Genomic DNA, 15,594 nt, shown 5'->3' with positions numbered 1-15,594 from the left:
ACGTGGGCGGGAACCCGGGCAGGGAGCCGTCAGGACACAGAGCAGCAGCTGCAGAGAGCTGTGGGTTCACGGGCACACAGCCCCCCACTGCGGGGTCCATCTGGGTAGAGAGAGGCGGGGACCCCCGAGAGGGTGCTCAGCTGGTTCAGAAGGATTTTCACTCATGCACAAGCTGGGGTGCAGGGAGGCCACCGTAGCCCCGGGCACCTTACCAACCTCAGCAGGGAAGCTCCCCCATCTTCCCTGCCCACGCAAGGGTGATCTGACACTGAACTTAATGGGCCCAGGAGAGGGGGCCCAAGGCAGAGAGAGGACAGAACATCCTTTCAGGCGGGGACCATAGCCAGGTGCCTCCTTGGGAACAGAATGCCTGGCACGGCCACTCGATCAGGACCAAGAGGCATTTTATAACAAAGAGCCAGAGGGAAACAGGTCTGGGGCATCGGCACGTTATGATTTGTAAGGCGAAGCAAAGAAGGGACAGGAAATTAGAAATGCAAGCTGCTCAGGGCGTCTGCTGAAGCAGAAACACTGCCTGAAGATAAACCGACGAGTCTCTAAGCACAGGATTATGTCCAGGCTGCCCTTGTTCAAAGCATTCCCGCTACCCCAACATGAACCCACAAAAACAGCAGGTACTTAGAAGAATGGTGGGGTTCTCTGGCCGCCATGTCGGCTGGTTCTTGTGGAGGAGTTGTGACAGCCTTGAAGCAGAGAGAATGACACAGGGACGAGGAGGGATGGGACCACAAGGGATGGGACCACAGACTCCTCACCTGACTCAGCAAGGCCAGGGTTGCAAAGCCCTCTTACTGCCTCTACCTCAGCTCTGCTCCTGCAGCACAGCAACCTCACTGCCAGCATCTGAACGGGGAGGACACAGGGGCTCAGTGCATCAGGGGCAGGGCCCAACTCGGGGAGGACAGAGGGCTCAGTGGGTCAGGGGCAGGGCTCGCCTCAGGGAGGGACAGAGGGCTCAGTGGATCACGTGCAGGGTGCGCCTCAGAGACCTCTGTATGGGGAGGGACAGAGGGCTCAGTGGGCCAGGGGCAGGGCCTGACTCGGGGAGGGACAGTGCATCAGAGGCAAGGCCCCAACTTGAACCCAGGGCTCCTGATCTCCAGGTCTCTTTCATCTTTCCCTCAGATTCCACAAGTTCACATTCCAAGGAGTAGTACTTAGATTTCAATCCTTTCTCTGGATTTCGCTGGCACACCCCACAGCCAGGGCACTGGGTCCAAGCTATCAGATGATGCCACTGCCACTGATGTTTCACAGCCTCGGGGCTCAGACCCGAGAACCACTCTGAGGAGGGTCAAAGGGTGCCCAGACCTTTGCCTTCCTCACAGGGCCTGGAGCTACCGTACATACTCACAGGGCTCTGCTGTGACATGCTGAGACTGCAGGAGTCCTCTGTATGGATACAGTATCTGGTTCTGAGTCCTGGAGCTTCCAGAAGCTTCTCTGATCAACCTCCCACATCCACAACTCAGTCATGTTGCCCTACCTCATCATCTGGACCTGGGCCTGTGCAGGTCTGTTACATCCCCCATGGTCACCTGCAAACCACACTAGAGGGGGAAAGTTTTCTTCCCCTTTAGAAATAACTTCAACTTTGAAACAAGCCCCGCCCCCTTGTAAACGCTAAGTCTGCCCTGAAGTCAATGAGGCTTACTGGGAAAATACACATGAAAAATCTTCAAGCCCATCTTCCAGTTATAAGGGTGGATTTTCTAAATGTTTTATATTAAGTATGTCCTAGTTAATAATCATCACTAACAGGGATGCCTACTTTCACCACTCCTTTTCAATATAGGACTGGAAGTGCTAGCCATAGCAATCAGACAAGAAGAAGAAATAAAAAGCATCCAAATTGGAAAACAAGAAATAAAACTGTCCTTATTCGCAGATGACATGATACTGTACATAGAAAACCCCAAAGGCTCCATCAAAAAAACTACTAGACCTAATAAATGAATTCAGCAATGTAGCAGGATACAAAATTAACACCCAGAAATCTATGGCCTTTTTATACACCAATAGTGAACTTACAGAAAGAGAGACTGAAAAAGCAATCCCATTTACCATTGCACCAAAAAAATTAAGATACCTAGGAATAAACTAAACTAAGGAGATAAAAGACCTGTACTCGGAAAACTACAGGACATTGAAAAAAGAGATAGAGGAAGACATAAACAAATGGAAGAACATACTGTGTTCATGAATTTGTAGAATCAACATCATTATAATGTCCATACTACCCAAAGCAATCTACAGATTCAATGTAATCCCCATTAAAATACCAATGGCATATTTTAAAGATCTAGAACAAACTCTCCAAAAATTCATCTGGAATAAAAAAAAAGACGCTGAAAAGCCACAGCAATCCTGAGAAAGAACAAAGTTGGAGGGATCACAATACCAGACATCAAGCTATATTACCAAGCCACGGTTCTCAAAACTGCCTGGTACTGGCAGAAGAACAGACATATAGACCAATGGAACAGAACAGAGAATTCAGAAATTGACCCAAACCACTATGCTCAATTAATATTTGACAAAGGAGGCAAGAGCATACAATGGAGTCAAGACAGTTTCTTCAATAAATGGCATTGGGAAATTTGGTCAGATACATGCAAAAAAAAATGGTGTGTATTCCCATCCTCACTTCTTCCCTCTGAGCAGTGAGTGTGGAAAACTCTGAGCCTTAGGAGCTGAGAAAAGTCAACCCAGGAGGGAAAAAGCATGAAGAAACATGAAGGGCCTCTGATCTGGAGAGCGGGGAGGAGAAAGGGACCGTTCTTGGCAATGTGAGCTCGTTCGGGAGAATGTGAGCTGTGGATTCTCTGGCAGGGGCCTCTGGTTGGGAGACCTGTTGGAGTGACCTTGGAAGTGGTCATAAGGGAAAGACCTGAGGGGGGAAATGACTTTGCTTTTCAAACTTATTTCAAATACCCCTTTCCATAAAGATGGGTTTTCTTCATGAAAACTGGTTTGCTGGTTTTTAATAGTCTTTTTTGACGATTATTTTTTTTGACCATTAATCCCCCCCCCCCGCACTTTATTTATTTATTTATTTATTTATTTATTTATTTATTGTCTAAAGTTTTACATATGTCTCCTTTTTCCCCAATTGACACCCCGCCCCAAGCCATTCCCACCCTGGGCAAGCCCCCACTGCCCCAGTGTCTGTGTCCATTGGTTATGCTAATATGCATGCATACAAGTCCTTTGGTTGCTCTCTAACCACCCCCCTTTCCCCTGCCATTTGTCTCTGGATCTATTCTTCTTCATCAAATTATGTTGATCATTACATCCCACATATGAGTGGGATCATGTGATATTTATCTTTCTCCAACTGGCTTATTTTGCTTAGCATAATGCTCTCTAGTTCCATCCATGCTGTTGCAATTGGTAAAAGTTCCTTCTTTTTTATAGCGGCGCAGTATTCCATTGTGTAGATGTACCACAGTTTTTTAATCCACTCATCTGCTGATGGGCACTTAGGTTGTTTGCAAATCTTAGCTATTGTAAATTGTGCTGCTATGAACATAGGGGTGCATATATCCTTTCTGACTGGTGTTTCTGATTTCTTGGGATATAGTCCTACAAGTGGGATTACTGGGTCAAATGAGAGTTCCATTTTTAACTTTTTGAGGAAACGCCATATTATCTTCCACAGTGGCTGCACCAGTCTGCATTCCTACCAGCAGTGCATGAGGGTTCCTTTTTCTCCACATCCTCTCCAGCACTTGTCGTTTGTTGATTTGTTGATGATAGCCATTCTGACAGGTGTGAGATGGTACCTCATTGTTGTTTTGATTTGCATCTCTCCGTGATTAGTGACTTTGAGCATGTTTTCATATGTTTCTTGGCCTTATGTATGTCCTCTTTCGAAAAGTGTCTATTTAGGTCCTTTGCCCATTTTTTGATTGGATCATTTATCTTCCTTTTGTTAAGTTATATGAGTTCTCTGTAAATTTTGGAGATTAAACCCTTATCTGAAATATCATTGGTAAATATGTTCTCCCATACAGTGGGCTTTCTTGTTGTTTTGTTGATGGTTTCTTTTGCTGTGCAGAAGCTTTCTATTTTGATGTAGTCCCATTTGTTTATTTTCTCCTTAGTCTCTCTTGGCCTAGGAACTGTGTCAGTGAAGATATTGCTATGACATATGTCTGCTATTTTGCTGCCTATGGAATCTTGTAGGATTTTTATGGTTTCCCGTCTTACATTTAAGTCCTTTAGCCATTTTGAGTTTGTTTTTGTGTATGGTGTAAGTTGGTGATCAAGTTTCCCCAGCGAAGACCTGGAAGCCTGCACCGACTCAGGCTGAGCTCAAGCTGTGGGCTCTTGGGCACAGAAGGCCCTGTTCGAGGTCTGAGGTTTATGAAGACAACGCTGTGTGCAGCACATCTCGCCTTGGCTTGGCCGAGTGTTCAGGGGCGTTGAGCAGTCACTTGTGAGCAAGCACGGTCGGGCCTCTCGAGCAAACACAGCTTCGGATCCGTCTAATCAGCGAGGCTGGAATCCGGAAACACTGTTTCCCTTAAGCCCATGGTGCGCGCCAGCCCCGTTAGCGCTTGTTTGCCTTGGAGGGGACCTGTCTTCCTGTCCTCTGAGGGGAAGGCCAGGAGTGATGAGCGAAGTGGGGCGGCCGTCCAGTGTTCCGTCCACCCCAGGTCCTGGGAGGGGATGGAGACATCTGGGTGATGGGGCTGGTGTCAGAGCAATGGCACGGGGGCATGGTCCTGCTGGGGCCGAGGCTGAAGTGCTGAGGGATGGACACTGGCACTTCAGGTCTCTGGGGAACCGCAGCCCCACGGTACCACACTGGGAAGGGCAGGGACTGCCTGGAGTGCTGGGGCCAGAGCAAAGCTTTCAAATGTGCAAGAGTCACAAGTGACCCTTATTGGGATCTCTTGCTCGCAAGGCCTGAAGCAGACATAGGTCTCAGCTCTGCTGGTCAGAGAGGGTAAGAACTGCTCCCCAAGTCACACAGAATGTTAGTGGCAGGACTGAGAGAAGCCCCTCATGGAGCCACAGCTTCCCAGAGCCTAGAGACACTTAGATTCCCACTGGCCACCCAGCAGAGGTGCCCAAAAGGCCACACCGCTGTCTCCTCGCTCCTAGGAGACCTGCTGGAACACCAGCGAGCACGCGGAGCTGAGAAGAAACCATTCCCCGGTAACCAAATATTCAATGAAGCACCTACTGGACCCAGCTGATTTGAAGGCGAGAAGAACATGCCCCCAGGAATGGGTGGTGCAGCGAGGAGATGAGACCCCGATGCTAATCCACCACCAGTGGCAGTAGTGGGACGAAGAGGGTCTGCATCTGGAACCCACAGTCGGGGCTGAGGACCCGCTGTGAGCCACGGGGCCTCTCAGGGCCTTGGCACGCTCAGCACAGCATGGGGATGGAGGTGAGACACTCCTGCTGGAACGGCACGGTGGGCCTGCAGATCCAGCCGGAGGTCTGAGTGGGTCCTCGGTTCCCATAGCAGCTGTGATGAAACTCCAGGAGCAAATGCAGGCACAAGCCCTGCCCAGCGCATGCCCAGGAGGAGTGGCCCCGATGTCATCGTGGATGCTCAGCTACTGAAGGCCCAACGCCCCACCCTGCCCAGGCTCCTCTCAGGGTGTGGTGGTGCCTCGGAGACCAGCCCTCATCCAACCAGCCAGCTTGTGAGGTTTCTGTTTCGACATGGTTTCCTGCTTCAGGGAGTCCGGAACAGTGAAGGTGACCCACATTGTTTGTCTCACCCCCAGCGCCACACAGCTACAACCATCCATCTCCGTTGGCCTCTGTAAATCCTGGTACAGCCCTGGCCATGCAGGGTTGGCCATCCCTATGGGCGAGGCCTCTGACCTGCGACGGGATGAATTCTGAAGCTGGTGGCCCACCAACTGCCCCCGGTCCCTGCTTTCTCCACTGCCCCCTGGAAGGACTGGTGATGAGCCTGACCATGCGTGGCACAGCCAAAACCAGGAGGCTGCACCCATGCCCTCCGGAGGGGTGTGGTGCCCTTCTCTAAAGCATCAGCCTCTTCTCACGCACCCAGGGAGCAGGCATGTCATCCAGCCTGCTGTTCCCCAAGCTCAGCCTGCCTGGACACCTTGGCCATGTGGACTTCCTCCCACACCTGCTGCCCCAGAGCTGTGAATGCTGTTGGGCAGGGCTGGGAGTTCGCCATCACTCAATCCCACAACCAGCTCTGGAGCGCTGTGTGCCTGACCGGGTGTGGGCCCCGGAGGGCCTCATGGGAGGCACTGGGGACGAACGGAGGACAGGATGCTGGAGGAAGAAGCTTTGAAGGGTTCGTCCAGGCAGATGGAGCTCGGAGGGGCTTACAGCAGGGATGGCGGAGGCACTCACAGCCATGGCAAGGCTGGAGGAAGAAAAGAGGAATGACACGGCCAGTCCTGAACAGGTGCCAGCGAGAACAGCAACGTGAAAAAGCCCCACAGGTGGCCGGATACAGGTCACAGGCATGGAGGGCACAGTGGGCACAGCAGAATTCTGGAGAGTCCCCATATTTAGGGGATGTTAGGAGAGTAGCCTGGAAAGATGTGGGACCTCAGAATAGCCCAGTCTCCTGTCCCCCACAGTGACGGCCTGTGTGGCCAGGACAGACTCAGGCTGTACCTTCTGCTGTGGGAACCCCGAGGAGCCACACGCACCCTCCGCTGGACCTGCAGGCCTACTGTGCCCACTCCAGCCTCTGTCCCCCCAGTCCTGTGACCCAGGTGTCCAAAGTGCCCCAGTGTTCTCCTCACCCCCTTACTCACTTCCAGTCCAGTGGATCCCCACACATTCTCCCCCGAGATGTTGGCCTCCAAGCCTTCTTACTGATACCAACTGGCCATCCTCTGCCTCTCATTTGACAACCCAGACAGTTCTGAGTACTTTGGCCCCTCCCTTCACCAAGTGGAGACCATCCTGCCCCACTCCCCTAGCCCCCAGGGACGGACGGATGGACACACACACACACACACACACACACCTCCAGGCTGTCCCCATGTCCACCATAGCATCATCATCAGTCCGGATGCCTCCTTGATCGCTTCCTCTGCCCACCACGCATACCCTCTTCCTCTCTGCTCCATCCCTGGGGGCACCCTCAATAATTTCAATGACCACAATGAGGGCCTCACCTTGGCCTCAGGGTTCTTCAAATCCCATTGGAGCTACCCACTCAGTTCCCTCCTCCCCCCGTGAACATTGCCACCAAGAGGCACTCTTCCAGTGACAGGGAACTGAGACAGACACCCTCCGACCACAATGCCCTGCCCTTCCCCACTCTCAGCCCCTTGGGGACCTCTGGGGTCCCTCTTGCTGGTTGAGAGCATCAGTATCTCCGGGATTCTCCAGGCTCCTGGGCTGTCCCCACACCAGCACCTCACCGCATAGGAGAATAGGGCAATGCTGAACGCTGCAGAGGGTGAGAACTTGGAAATGCTGCAGGAGGCGATGAGACCTCTGGGAATGTGAGTGATGGCGACTGGGGGGGGGGGGGTACACTTAGCACGGGGGACGCCATGCACAGGAGGGAACAGAGACAAGGGAGGCAGGTGGCACCTCACAGCCAAGAATGGGCAGGGGGATGGCTAAGCACATCTATATGCCAAGGGAAAGGAAGGTGAGTGCCAGAGGAGGAGAGACTGAAGAGAGAAGAAACGTGGGGTGAACAGCAGGGTGGGGCCTCGGAGGAACTAGAATCACTATAATGGCTGATGCAGAGTGAGTACTTACTATGTGCTAGGCCCTTAGTGTAGCAACTCATTTAAAGTTTGTTACAAACAAATGAAGGGAGTACCATTATCTCTAGGTTGTAGGTGAGGATAATGTGGTAGTGGAATATAAAACAAGGTCCCAGGAGCCAGGCAAAGAATTTGCCAAGACAAGGGGAGTCCTGGGATGCATCTGAGACTGGAGGATGGACAGAGAGGTTCTAGGTGGGAGTCAGGAATATTGGAAAAGCTCATTTTGGGTGAACTTGAAATCTCAGGAGAGTAAGAGGTAAAGTCATCTGTGGAGATAGAGGAGCTGGGTACAAATATGGCTGAGAAAGAGAACTAGTGCACAAGGGCCATGGGAAATGCAGTAAGGAATCAATAAACAATGAGTGAAAGGATCTGCCCAGTATCAAGGGCGTGAGTGGAGTCAGGGCACCCAGGTATTGAGAACAGGAATGTATCTTCTTCATCTCCATGTTTTCAGGGCCTGGCATGGACGTTCAATTCACAGCAGGCCTTTGAGAACTGTTAGGTTTCAAATGGATGAATGAATGGGTGGGTTAAAGAATGAATGAACGAAGGGATAAGAGACTGTCAAATCAGATGGCAGAAATTTGAAAGAGGGGACTGTTGGATGAAGGTGGTGAAACAATAGTTCAGAGAGGCAGCTGGGGGAGATTGTGCCCTGGGCCCTGTGAGCTGGAGCCAACAGGTCTGCACTGGAGGGAACCAGGTTCCCCTCAAGGTGAGGGCAGAGAAGGCAAGACAGGAAAGTTGGCCCCACCCGCCCATCTGTGATGAGATGCATATCCGTGATGAGATGTGTGTGACAAAGTTAGCGATGAAGGGCCCAGATGATAACCTGATCCAGGGGTGCCTGCAGCCCTCCTGACATGCCCTTCTCAGCACTGGCCCTGGAAGACCCCCCCTGGCTTCCAAGCACAGGGGCCTGTATATCACTCCTGGAGAGCAGCTCAATGTGGTGGGAGCCCCAGGACCCCACTAAGAGACCGCAGGGCCTTTAGCCAGAAGGCTGGGCCGGTGAGGAACCACATGCAGTCGGCCTGGCCTCCTAGGCCAGGCCTCAGCTCAGCTCCACAATCCTGACCTTTCCCTGAACTGAGGCTGAGGGAGGGACTTTCATCAGGCTGACGACAAAGCCAGAAAGAGTCACCTTCAGAATTGGCTCGCTGCCCCCAGTGGCCCCTTGGCACAGAGGAGAGAGTGCCCAGGACACATGCCGGGCGCTTTCCGGGACAGTGAGCAGAGCGCAGGCCTGTGCGTAGGGTCATGGGGAGGGGTATGTGTGGAATTTAACCTTGTGTCCGGAATAAAGCTCAATCAATCCAGCCCAGTGCCCTTCACCCTCACAAAAGGGTGTGTTCCGGCCCACGAGTGGGACCTTGGAGAGACTACCGGGGCGTGGTTGACTCTGGCACAAAGGCAACCCAGCTGCAGCAATGAATGTTACTTCTCAAGCCCAGAAAAATATCATGAGCCCTCGCATTCCATCTAAGCTGCCCCTGCTCACTGTCCTAAACATCTGCGGCAGGGGCTCAGCTGAAGGTAAAAAATACCTTCAACTTGCCAAACTGACACAAATACTGAGGACCTTCCATTTGTCAGGCCCAGAGCAAGGCACCATGGGAGACAGCAGCGGGTCAAACACAGGCCCTGCCTCTCGGGGCAGCTGTACTTCTCGGGCCTCAGGTGCAAGGGAATCACCTGTGATCTTGTTAAAATGCAGATTCTTATTCAGAGCTCCCAGATAATGTTGATGCTGCTGGCCCAAAGAACATAATCCAAAGAAAAAAGTAATTCTATCCTATATAATAAAAGCCTAATATGCTAAGTGTCCAGTTGTCTGGCGACTGGTTGACTGTTAAACCAATCAAAGTGTAATATGCTAATGATATGCTAAGGCCGCTCAACCACTCACTGTGATGTGCACTGACCACCAGGGGGCAGATGCTCTGACCAGTAGGTTACCTTGCTGCTGGGGTCCGGCCAATTGGGACTGAGTGAGATGGGCTGGACATGCCCTGGAGCCCTTCCGTGGTCCCTCCCCAAATGGCCAACCTCCCGCATCCCTCCCTGGCCAGCCGGCCCTGATTGGCCCTGATTGGGACTGGGTGAGACAGGACTGAACACGCCCTGGAGCCCTCCCGAGGTCCCTTCCTGGCCCCGATGGTGCACTGGTGGGGACCCTCGGTCTGGCCTGCAACCTCTCGCAATCTGGGACCCCTCAGGGGATGTCAGAGAGCTAGTTTCAGCCCAATCCCCACAGGCCACCCAGAGGGACCCCCCCCAACCTGTCCACAAATTCGTGCACCAGGACTCTGGTTATTCTTATAAAGAGGTAAAAAACCATAAGGGTAGCAATGATATCATTTTGTCCTGAAAATGGCTATAAAATAGGTAGCATAGCCACTTGCAAATTTTATATGAACATTATGCTGCTAACTGCACCTTCTCACTTTGTCACAGTCTTGGGTGGGGGAAGGAGGGACCACTGGGAAACGCTTCCTTGAAGCAGCATGTTTAACGTTTAATGTGCCAGGAGGGAGAGCCCAGCTCTGCCACCTCCCATCCCCAGGGAGCAGCGGTCAGTCTCGGGTGCAGGGGAGGCAGGTGTATATTCGTTTTCCATTGCCATGAAGAACATTCTGTGTGTGATGGGGGTAAGAATGCGGGTTCTGGCAGCACACTGTCCAGGTTCAAATCCTGGTCCTCGGCTTAGTACCCGGGAAAAGGTCCCAAAGCTCTCTGCGTTCAGGCTTCCCATATGGAAACAGGGCTGTTGGGAGGTTATCATGAGATAATGCAGGTAAAATGTTCAACGCAATCAGAGGAGATGATGGAAGCTGTGGACACGTCCCGTTCCGTGAAAAGCAGTGTGAAAAGCAAACACACACGCTTCCCACCTTGCTATGGAGGCAGGGGGCCCCGAGCCCAGTTCACCTGGCTCTGCACATGCCATCAGGGTGAACTTGGACATGTCACTTCCCTTCCCAGGGCCTCAGTTCCTCCATCTGTTAAATGGATTGACCAGCCCTAGAATCCTTTTCTGTTCTGAAAGCCTATGGTTTTATGCCCAGAGTGGTCACTGAACTCCAATAATTAATCTCACTTTAAATTAGCACCCGTGTGTGAGCACAGTACTGATTTTTTCCCCCAGTTACTTTTGTTTCAAAAACCCATTTCTGGGTATCCACAAAGCCCCACCATTTTTTGAGCCACAATCTGTGAACGGTGACAACCTGGCAGAGTCCAGAGTGTATGTGGCCAGACCACTGCGATCCTTGGGCTCATTTTGACCATCCGATGGGCTGGTTCATGCACCCAGGCCTCTGGGAGTCTCACCCTTTGGCTGTGGTGATGACACAGCCACTGTGAGCACTAAGCTGGAATGCAAAACAGGGCAGCTGGGTGGGCTGGCCTCCTCCTCCGACCCAGGGCAGGCATCTCATCCACCTCTGCTTACTGTGCCACTCCCACAACAGGCCTCTGCAACTCCATGACACCCCAGGAAGCGGAGAGACCCTTTGTGACTTTTTAAGCCTCTCCTCACCCCTGTGCCAATACACGGGCAGCTGCCTCCGAGGTCATTTATATAAATAGAGCACACCTGAGGGAGATGTGCCTGCCCTCCAGCCCACCCACACATCCAGCTCGTCCCAGCACACCTGGCGTCCCCACACAGCTGGCTGCTCTGCACACCTGAAGCCTTACAGCTGGGCAATCCATGGCGCTGTCTTTGCTCTTTTTCTTTTCTTTTTAAGAAGAAAAGAAATAAAGGAATAAAATCCACAGAGCAAACGATCTTGCTGACAGGCCGGCTCCAATCACAGTCGTGCTGGGCTGGACCAAGGAGCAGCCCTACCAGGGTTTTATGGGGACCGTCTGGTTCGGAGAATGAGCAGCTCCTCGGAGGTGGCCCGGCGTCTCAGCTGCTCCTCCAAGCCGCGGTCACCGGGACTGAGGTGCCTTCTTGGACTCTAAGCGTGCCAGGGCCTCAGCAGAGGTGACAGACCTGCAGTGGGGAGCCCACGCAATTCCAATGAACAAGCTCAGCCACTGAGAGCAGGGGCTGTCAGGCCTGGGCTCCCACCCCAGGGCTGCCCTTCTAGGGGTGGGCCAACGCCAGTGACTTAACGCACTGAGTTGTGTCACCTGTACAACGGAAAGAGTGAAATCTTTTCTTAGGGCTTTTATGAGGCTTAAATAAGACACTCTATGCCAAGCGCCAGGGGAGAGCCCGGCACAATTATTAATTCAAGAAATACTTCCTGAAAACCTACTGTGCTAGATACCTTTCTAGGCCCTGGGGACAACGCCAAGTAAGAAAGACAATTATGACTCCTTCCCTCCAGCAGCTTAGTGTCAGGAAGCGGGTGGGGGCCTGCAGACAACAGGCAATCATGATTCCGGGTGGTAAGAGATGGGACAGCACAATGGGGAGCGCCGAGACCCCAAAAGAGACTTCTCACCCGGTCTTGGGGCTTCAAGGAAGGTTTCCTGGAGAAAGTGGTATCTAAGCCCAGACGTGAAGAGTCAGGCAGGTGAAGAGTGGAGGTGGTGAGGAGAGAGCCCAGCACTGTAGAAGATGAGAAGGGCAGTGGGCAGTGGGCAGGGGCCAGACCAGGAAGGGTCCTGTGAGGGAGGGCAGGAGACTGACCTTGATGCCGAGAGTAACAACGGGGTTAGAGGAAGGTGGCTCCTGTGTGAGGAAGGCCACTGGCTGGGGCAGGACGGCTGGGAGGAAGCAGGGCTGGGAGCAGCAGGACAGGCGGGAGGCTGCTGTAGAGCCCAGGGAGCGGGTGGTCTGAGGATGGAGGGAAGTGCAGGATGGGGAGCCTCAGCAGGCTCGGGACCAGATCCTGAGGACCACGGATGGATACAGGGATGAATGAGGATACGGGGCTCCAAGCTGGGGTTTCTATGCTGAGTGCTCTAGAAACGGCATAAAAAGAACAGCTGTTTTAATCATCATCACTGACTTGCACAATGACACTGGCCAAGCCACTCACCCGTCAGGGCCTCCTCTCCCACCTGTGTAACAAGGAAGCCTTCCCAGCTCGGATATGCTGTGGCTCTGTCCTTTCTCCAAGCACAGGACCAGGCTGGGGCGATGTGAAAGGGGACAGCTGTGAGGCGCTGCCTGCGTGGCCTCTTCACACATTGCCTTCTTCCCAGATGGCGTGGCTCAAACCTGCCTCTCCCCTGCTCCTTCCAGATGGCCACCATCCTGCCCTCACCAGGGCCGGTAACCCAGAGCCTCCCTGACGCCTGGCCGTGTCATGCTGTTCTCCTAGGGAGATGTTTTCCCCTTCAAGCTGGAAGTGTACCCCTTAGTCCCTCCTTGGACCCGTTCTACTCAAATCTATGCTTCATGCCTTCCAGACAGTTCACCAGAATCGCTGCCATGCCTGGGGGCTCCCTATAAAGGCAGAAAAGAATCAGAACGACCCCCCCTTCACCGCCCTAGCGCTCTATTCAGGGGTCCACAAAGGCAGGCCAGGGCGGCCTGAGCTGGCGGAACGTGCAGAAGAGGGAATCCAGCCACTAGACACAGCCACGACTTCTCAGCTCTCTCTGGGGAGTTCTGGGGCGTGGGTTTAACCAGAATCGCCAACTGCTATTTGAGCGAAGGTGGAATTTTAAAAATCAGATCAAAGTTGGCATGAACATCAGATACTAGCACAAGCCACTCCCTGAGGAAAGTCACTAGAATCCTCTGAAATAACAGCAGTTCGGCTGGCACCCGGGGAGCCCTTCCTCCGGAATTCTCCGGCTGTTCGGGGCGGCCTCCCCTCCTCGAGGTTCCTGCGCCCTCTCTCTGCCTTTCTCCCAAGGCAGCTCCGCTGCTGGACTGCCGACTGAGGAAGAAGTGCCTGCCCTGGACCACATCCAAACTAATCCGACGCTTACCTTCCCCCACCCACCCACCGGTGCAGGCCCTCAGCCCACACACCCTGGTCTCCCAAGGGGGCGGGGTCCCCAGCTGCTCTGCTCTCTGCCCCATGAGGAACCCAAGGGGTGTGTTGCCAGGGAGGCCACAAGTTTCCAAGTCTCAGCCTGAGGAAAAGCCAGATGAAACCTCGCCTGTGGACACGCCTGGGGAAGGAGGCAAAGGAGAAGAGAAACAAACCCGCCCAGCAGAGTGGGAACCAGCACTCTGCTTCCACCCGCGTCCACGCCCGCCCTCGCCTGCCAGCGTCCTCTACACTCCCTCCCCTATCGGGCCTCCACCTCCTCAGTCACCTGGCTTCTTGCCCAAGAGCAACAGACACCTGCCCACGTGCACGCAGACCCAGCGTGGCCCAACCAGGCCTCCTGGTGGCTCGTTCTGGCCAGACACAGATGCAGGGCTGCTGACGCAGAGTGTGACACCTTGCTCAGAGCCGGGCTCCCTTGGGAAACTTTTACCAAACTAAGCCCTTCAAGCTTCAGACCCGTCCTCCTCCTCAGAAGGGCATCCCAGGTGCACATCTCACTGAGGGAGCTCTGAGCTGACCATCCTGCAGGCGGCCCCGTCTCTGGATGTGTGGGGACCATGCAAGTGTCCATTCATGGATTCCCCATGACGTCTGCTCCTCCCCGCGGGCAGGGACCCCCTCTGCACAGGCTCTGCCCAAGCACCCCTCCAGGAAGTCTCCTCAGCCACCCTGCGCTTCCTCCACTCCCCTCTTGGGCTGCTCTTAGCTAACAGCTGGCGGGAGTGGCAGTGCTCCTCAAACTTGGCTGTGTCTGTGATGAGCTAAAGTGCAGCTGGGTTTCGGCAGGTGGGACGGGCGGGATTCTGCGTTTCTGACAAGCCCTCACGATGCGATGCTGTGGTCCACAGGTCAACCAGGAAGGTAGAGGAAGAGGGAGGACTCAGAGTCAGTCAAACTGCGTCCTGGCGTCAGCTCCTCCGGAACCAATCATCACACCTCAGGAGACTGCTGTGAGGATGACACGAGGCGAGGTGGTGCCGGACAGTCCCTGAGCAGCGGGCGCTCACAGATGCAGTTTCTCTTTATTTTGCTTCCGTTTTCTCCCTGTAGTAGCAGGGGATGTGATACCTCAGAAGAGAGGCATTGCCAGACAATTAAAGGAGATAACACAGAGCCCCGTGGAGCACAGCAGGCGATGGGTGATGAGACTTTCCTTCCTTCCTCTGCTGCCTAGTCCGGCGTCTGGCACATGTCCTGGGCCCCATGTGATCGGCCAGGGGGCAGGGAGCCCCTGAAGGCCTGCCTTTTAGACCAAGCGTCTCCATCTAGCTCCGAGGGCTTAAGCATGTGCTGCTGGGGAAAGGGGGTGTTCGGGTCATGCTGACCGGCAGTTCCTCAGGTCACGTGTTACTTGGGTGCCTGTCTGTGCGCAAGGACAGCCGCTAACACGTGGAAGGGGCCGCAGTAGAGCAAGGCCCACGGCAGCAGCCAGCCTGAGAGCCCGGGCACCGCCCCACGCGCCGCTGCCTCCTGACCTGCTGGCCGGGGCGTCCTTCACGGGAGGGAGCTGTGTGCCCCACTTAGTGAACCGGACCCTCACCGAAGGCCAGCAGCTCAACGGAAGGAAGCTAGTAGGTGCTTTGAGAAGCTGCACTAAACCGTCTGGAAAAGGACCAGTTCCCGAGAACCCTCCTTCTCTGCCCCTTTCCTTGGCCTATGGGTACGCAGGCAGCTTCAGAGAGGGTCCAGCTTGTTTCGAGAGAGAGGCTAGGGGCTCAGGGAAGCCGGCTCAATACATGAGGTGTAGCAGTGTTGCTTCCAGAATCTAAAGCAAAGGCCAGAGGAGAAATTTGACTGATGGCCAATCCGTCTTCAGCAAGCATTTACTGACAGCCAGTCTGCACTCTAGCCTCCCT

At 53.7% G+C, this 15,594-nt stretch overlaps 1 protein-coding gene across 5 annotated transcripts in view; it reads right to left on the bottom strand.

The window, feature by feature from the left end:
* The window catches only part of XXYLT1 (xyloside xylosyltransferase 1), a 184,825-nt gene that overhangs the window by 19,634 nt on the left and 149,597 nt on the right, over positions 1-15,594 (bottom strand). Inside the window, exons 4-6 of one of the 5 annotated variants that reach the window (XR_004974018.1) lie at positions 12,418-12,692; positions 12,230-12,336; positions 9,968-11,772 (exon numbers count right to left, since the gene is read on the bottom strand). The exons of 3 other annotated variants lie outside the window; for them this stretch is intronic. The gene's annotated coding sequence lies outside the window, so the exon portion shown is untranslated. Of the gene's footprint in view, positions 1-9,967; positions 11,773-12,229; positions 12,337-12,417; positions 12,693-15,594 lie in introns of those variants that run through there. One more of the 5 variants, XR_004974017.1, reaches the window with a different exon arrangement.

Source organism: Myotis myotis, unplaced genomic scaffold, assembly GCF_014108235.1.
Source record: "Myotis myotis isolate mMyoMyo1 unplaced genomic scaffold, mMyoMyo1.p scaffold_m19_p_2, whole genome shotgun sequence".
Taxonomy (NCBI): Eukaryota; Metazoa; Chordata; class Mammalia; order Chiroptera; family Vespertilionidae; genus Myotis; species Myotis myotis.
The sequence above is the reverse complement of the archived record's forward strand: the minus strand, read 5'-3'. Positions and strand labels throughout refer to the sequence as shown.